This window comes from Callospermophilus lateralis, chromosome 16 (genome assembly GCF_048772815.1).
Source record: "Callospermophilus lateralis isolate mCalLat2 chromosome 16, mCalLat2.hap1, whole genome shotgun sequence".
NCBI classification, from domain to species: domain Eukaryota; kingdom Metazoa; phylum Chordata; class Mammalia; order Rodentia; family Sciuridae; genus Callospermophilus; species Callospermophilus lateralis.
The window spans coordinates 74,060,123-74,066,618 of record NC_135320.1 but is presented as its reverse complement, the minus strand read 5'-3'; the positions used below and the strand labels follow the sequence as shown (position 1 = coordinate 74,066,618).

At 37.5% G+C, this 6,496-nt stretch overlaps 1 non-coding gene across 1 annotated transcript; it reads left to right on the top strand.

Annotated features, from left to right (window-relative positions):
* The first annotated feature begins 5,751 nt into the window (after positions 1-5,751).
* On the top strand, positions 5,752-5,856 carry LOC143382421 (U6 spliceosomal RNA). Its single transcript, XR_013088976.2, has one exon. It is a non-coding gene; the product is annotated as a U6 spliceosomal RNA (small nuclear RNA).
* Positions 5,857-6,496: the final 640 nt, after the last annotated feature.

Genomic DNA, 6,496 nt, shown 5'->3' with positions numbered 1-6,496 from the left:
ACTCCATTGATGAGGTTACATCTCTTATAATCTAATCATTTCACCTCTGAAAATTCTTGTGTTGTCTCACAGGTGAGTTTGGCTGACACTTCATACCTTAACCATAACACTTTTCTTTGAACATTGACCTTCTTGCATGTCAGTGGTTGAGTAGCTCAGTTAGAGAAACGGTTTGTTTTCTATGCCTGTTTTTATTTTTTGTTTCACATCCTCTTCCGTAATATTTCCCAATGCTCACGAAAAGAAACAGGATTTTCTCCACTGAATTCAAAAGCCTGAGCATGAGTCCTCCCAGTTGCCATGTTATTGACAGGTGTCAAAGCTCATAAGGCAGTGTACCACTAGACCCCCACTTTTGAGAACACTATTGATCAACCACCAAATCTATTCTATATTTATGCACATTTACAATCTATTTCAATAAATCCTCAAGTTTCATTTATTTTCAGCAATGGAGAGATAAACTTCATGTTGAGGAAAAGTTCAACAGTAGAGATTTCCTTCTTTAGCCATAAAGAATTTGTAGAGGTACAGGGTAGAAAATGTCTTGGTCTCTCAAGAAAGGACCAAGTAACACTAAAACTGAGTATAATTGTTGGTTTTATTCCTCAGGAAATTTTGATTTCAAGTATATTCTTATTTTCTTGCCTGACATGGAAAATCCTTCCATCAAACTGGCATTCAAATATGTTCCTTACAATTATAATCTGTAGATAATGAAATGAGTGAAAAGTCAGAATTCCCTAAAATTGCTCATGGGTCACACAGATCAAAGCCTTTTGTTTTGATGTGAATAAGCTCTATTCATTCAGCTTTTGCAGAATTGACTAACTTGTTTGTTAGTTACTGTTGTGTGCAAGAGCTGACATTACTTCCTCAACATTTACCCCACTTGAGCAGACAGAAAAATATCTTTATTCCTGATATATATATATATATATATATAATGAGCATGTTTAGTGGTCCTTAAATAAATCTTTGCATTTACCTGAATGAAGAAGAAAGCAAACTGATAAATATCAAGTACCAATAAATGTTAAGAGCAAAGCTAAGCCTTTTTTTTTCTTTTTCATACTGTGTCTTTTCTAGAATAAAGCATTGTTTAAAGACATAGTTGGAAAAAGAAGCTGATCAATAAAAATTTTAGAAAGTATGAAATAAACACTCTCAGTAAAAAGAACATAACTATTTAGTTTAGTACAGCAGCAAAGGCCTAAACTATAAAGTTCTTCAAGGACAAGAACTCTAGGATGGCATAGGGGAGAAGGAAGAAGGATCATCCAGTAAAAGGGAATATTTTTCAGCAAAGATCAAATAACACACAAGAAAATTCTCAGTGCTCCTTCTCCCTCCCTCTTGCTCACTTTGTCTTGAGAGTTAGCTTTTTATTATTCAAATTATAGTGTCAAGAAAGAAATCAGCTGAAAGCCAAAGAATTGAATAATAAAATCACAAATTATTTGTGCAATCTATAGTTCTGGTCTAAAGAATAATATCATTACCAAAAAAAATCAGTTACTAGGGAGTTGCTTAAATAAATTGAGATGGGGTGTAACAGTTAACTCAAACATCTTCAACCAAGCAGGTAAAAAAAAAAAAAAAAGACTTTGGTTATTAGGAGACATATGGAATGAGGGAATTAGTGTAAGTGATAGTAAATGCATAAATTAAGGGATAAGTCTTCTATAGAAGATACAGGACTCGATTTTACCAAGAAATAGAAATGTTACCTGTTTTCTGTTTTCTTTTCCTTTTCTCACTGAGGATTCTCTCCTTTGGGACTGATGAGAAAGGTCAGTATAGAGCAGGAAAGGCAAGCTTCTAGGATGCAGCATGTACAGACAGTGAGACAGAGGTGCTTGGGACTAGAAGAAAGCAAGAGACCTGGGCTCAGAGATTGCCGGAGGTTTTATAAACAGAAGTCTGGGAGTAAGATATGTTTATGGAAGCTTTCCCTTTCATCAAGCTAAGATGTAGTACCACAGAAAAGATGCACCCATAAATCCTAAGTGTTATTCTTATTGCAATTTTTTTTTGAATGACAAATGTCTATCAAACCAAGTTTGGCACTGTTCTCCACACTGTTCTCCACACAAAAGACACAGTCATGAGCAAAGCTTGTGTTTTCGTATTTTATTGTATGAGTCAGAAAGAGATGTTTCACAGGTAAATAGATAATTAGAGGATGGTGGTCAAGCATCGGAAAAAAACCAAACAGGGAAAGCAGGCAGAGCGAAGGAGGTAGGAGTTAGAAGGTGTACAGGAGAGATTGACTCTGGTATTTGGGGACAGATTCCGATCCCAGTGACCTCCCTTTTGCTTTATGTCTCAGTATTTGGGTAGGTGGACATGAAGGCCTGGTTCTGGCTCCTTTGGCATAAGCTCTACAGTCCCCTGGGAGTCCTTGTGCAGCCCACCTTGTGATCACCATACAAGCCAAGCCAGTCACCTTTCCTTCTCTCAGGCCACTCTGGGACCTATCGGAGAGCTTGAGTATTTAAAAATATATATTAGGGAATTAAGAGCAGATCCCCCACAAGGAAAAAAGTAATATTAAAAAATAATGAACAGAAGCTGGGTGCCGTGGTGCATGCCTGTAATCCTCAGTGGCTCAAAAGGCTGAGGCAGGAGGATCGTGAGTTCAAAGCCAACCTCAGCAAAAAAGCCAGGCACTAAGCAACTCAGTGAGACCCTGTCTCTAAATGAAATACAAAATGGGACTGGAGATGTGGCTCAGTGGCCTAGTGCCCCTGAGTTCCATTCCTGGCACACCAAAATAATAATAATAAAATAATAATAATAATAATAATAATAATAATAATAATAATAATAATCAGAACCTAATGACCCAAAGAATATCAAGCCTAACATGCATGGAATTAGAATCCCAAAAAGGAAGGAGAAAAATATTAAGGAACACAAATATGTCGATGAGAACCATGAGCATAAATCCCCTAAACTTGGTGAAAAACAAATCCAGAGATTCCAGAATCTCAGAGAACCTGAGGTAGGACATACCAAGAAAATCAAAATGAGGTACTTTACTGTCAAACTTCTGAAAACCCAGGAGAAAGAAAAATTTTAGAACAATAAAAAGCAAATAGAGTAAGACATTAGATGCAGGAAATAATGATAAGAATACCAGGTAATATGCAAGAAGCCATGAAAATTCATAGAAACAAAGCAACGTTTTAAAGTGCTGAAGGGAAAAAAAATTCTTTATCTAGTGAAAATATTATTTAAAAGTGAGATCAAAATATTTTCAGATAAGTGATAACTAAGAGAGCTATCACAAATAGACCCATACTATGAAAAAGATCAAAGGAAGTTCTTAGATAAAGAAAATTAATACATGTACAAAGAATAATGAATGACATGAGGAAAATAAGAATTGTAAATGCTTGAATAAATATAAAATCATACATACATACACATTTTTAAATTTCTTAATTTCTGCAAAAATCAATTGACTGTTTAAGCAAATAAACATTGGACCAAAGATTTGAACTGACCCTTCACCAAGGACATATTCAAGTGGCTAATTAATCACATGATGAATGCTCATTATTAATATTTTTCAGGAAAATTCAAAAGAAAGCCATAATTCAGTATCACTCAATAGGCATGATAGTGGCTAAAATTATAAAGTCTGACAATTTCAAGGGTTGGCTAACATTTCAGTAGCCGAAACATTTACACATTCCTACTGATCATCTATAATATTTCAGTGGATTGGAAAAACTGTTTGATATTAAATGCATATCAACTAAAACCTAGTATTTTAACTCAGGTGTTTAGTTGAAATAAATGAAAATATATGAGCACAAAGAGATGTGTACAGCGATGTTCATATAAGCTGGGTTTACACAGGTGCCAAATGGAAACAGCCCAGAAGTTTAAACAGACTTGTCCTACAGACACACGAGGAAGAGCACTCTCTAATGAAAGGAAGGAACCACTGACAACAAACAGAAGTGAACTCTGAAAACTCTTCTGAGCAAAAGAAGTTAGAAACAAAGAAGCATATGTGCATGAACTCAGTTAGATGAAGTTTAAGAGCAGGCAGAGATAAACCTTGGCGATGGAAGTCAGAAGAGCTGCTGCCTTCAGATGGAGTGCCAGCTCGCTGGAGATGGGCCTGGGAAAACCTCCTGAGGTGAGGAAATAGCCTGTAGTTTTACATCAGTTTGTTTATACCATGTGACCAATAATCATAAAACCTCCTGGTTTAAAGCAACATTCACATTATCATGAGATTGTGTTGGTGCACTGGTTTTCTCCTCTGGACAAGCCTGGCTGATCTTTTAGATTTCTCTGCATTCATAGTCATTTGGAGGCTGAATGGCCTCACCCTCTCTTAGGTCTGGGTGTCTGCAGGCTCTGAGCCAAGACACTTTGATTCTCTTCCATGTGGCTTCCCATCCTATGGCAGGCTACCTCACCTAATTCACACGTCATTCTCTGAATTCCAAGTGCATCAAGTGGTAATGCATAAGTGTTTTTCTGTTCTTTGCCGATGTCATGTTTGTGACTGTCCCACTGGCAAAACAATTCAATCTGGCCAAGCCCAGTGTTCAATAGTAGAAAAAGAGATCCCATCTTTATTTTTTTTTTCCTTTGGGTACTAGGGACTGAATTTAGGGGCACTCAACCACTGAGCCACATCCCCAGCCCGAATTTATATTTTATTTAGAGACAGGGTCTCACTGAGTTGTTTAGTGCCTCCCCATTGCTGAGGTTGACTTTGAACCCATGATCCTCCTATCTCAGCCTCCTGAGCCCCTGGGATTACAGGCATGCACCATTGTGCCCAGCAGAGATCCCATCTTTTTAAGGAATAAAAAAGTACACAGGAATGAAAAGAACTTACAGTTGTTCTTTCAAACTTTAATCTTGATTAAAATAATACTTGTGTGGGGGTATATACGTGTTCAAATATATACTTTCAGTGCAGCTTCATGTAAAAAACTCTAAAATTAAAAAAAGAATACATATGTAACTTGAGGTGAAAGCACCAATATATTTTATGACTTATCACTTAGCATGCTTTTTGTAGTGAGAAATAGAAAAATATGACTCAAACAGATTTAAATTCTAAAGAGGATTCATTACTTTGTAAAAGAAAAGACCATTTGCAGTTGCAGGTGTGGTCTGATCAAGGTTCCAGGACCATTCTTCTGCAGGTCCCCTTCATTGCTCTCTCTCTCTCTCTCTCTCTCTCTCTCTCAGTAGATAGTTTTCCCAGACTGACATGTTTCATGCTACCAAAAGGGATATAGGCATCTTAGCTCTTACATCTGAATATTGTCCAGAAAAGAAGAAAAAATGTAAATTTTCTTCATCAACCAAAAAAACAAAAGTCAAGTGTTTCACTCTGATGGGACCCAATTTAGATGGTAAGGCTAGACAGTTAGTGAAACAGGGCTGAGTTGCATGCTCCTCGATGAGCCATTGGGTACTAGGGATTGAATTTAGGGACACTCAACCACTGCGCCACATCCCCAGCCCTAATTTATATTTTATTTAGAGACAGGGTCTCACTGAGTAGCTTGGTGTGGCAAGGAGGAGAGGACATGAATAAGACAATGTCAAGTAGGACCATAAGCTAATTCTTTCCTAACCTCATGGCAGTGACAGAGTGTTCAAGGGGTAGAAGAGATGTTGGGGAGGAGCCAAATTCACAAGGGAGATGATTTGGGGGTGGGCGGTGATAAAGGAGAAAAAATAATCCAAGTTGAATAAACCAAGTAAGTGCTCGATTTGGCAGCACATATACTAAAATTGTTAGATACAGAGAAGATTAGCATGGCCCCTGTGCAAGGATGACACCAAATTCGTGAAGCATTCCATATTTTTAAAAGGCTGGGAATTGGGCTGGGGATGTGACTCAAGCGGTAACGCGGGGGGCGCTGGGTTCGAACCTCAGCAGCACATAAAAATTAAATAAAGATGTTATGTCCACCGAAAACTAAAAAATAAATATTAAAAAACTTCTCTCAAAAAAAAAAAAAAAAGAATAAACCAAGTAAAAAACTCACAGAAAAACAAAGGTGCTTTTTTTTTTTTTTGAGTTGGGTACAATTCTCATTCAGAATTGGGGGGTGGGGTGTGCTGGGATGTAGCTCAGTGGTAGAGCACATGTGGTTCAATCCTCACCACTGCAGAGGGGGAACAAAAGGAAGAGAGAAAAAGTGAAGGTCAGCAAGTTTACTTTTAATCCCAGGAAATATGATTTAATAGGGTAAAATACAAAAAAATCAACGTGGTATATAAGCTGTTATTTTTATTGGTATTTGTGACACCCACGTGTAACTCTCCAGCTGAGGCTGTCTTCATCCCCTTGCACCTGCCTTGCACCTGTTTGTTTTGCTGTTACTATGGAGATGTTCCAAGGGGAGCATCTGGACTTTGGATTATACTTTCAGGGTGTAGGGAGGCGAGAGGCTAACTTGGTTTACTCTCAACCCATTGGTTTTATTACTGTCCAGTTTTTCAC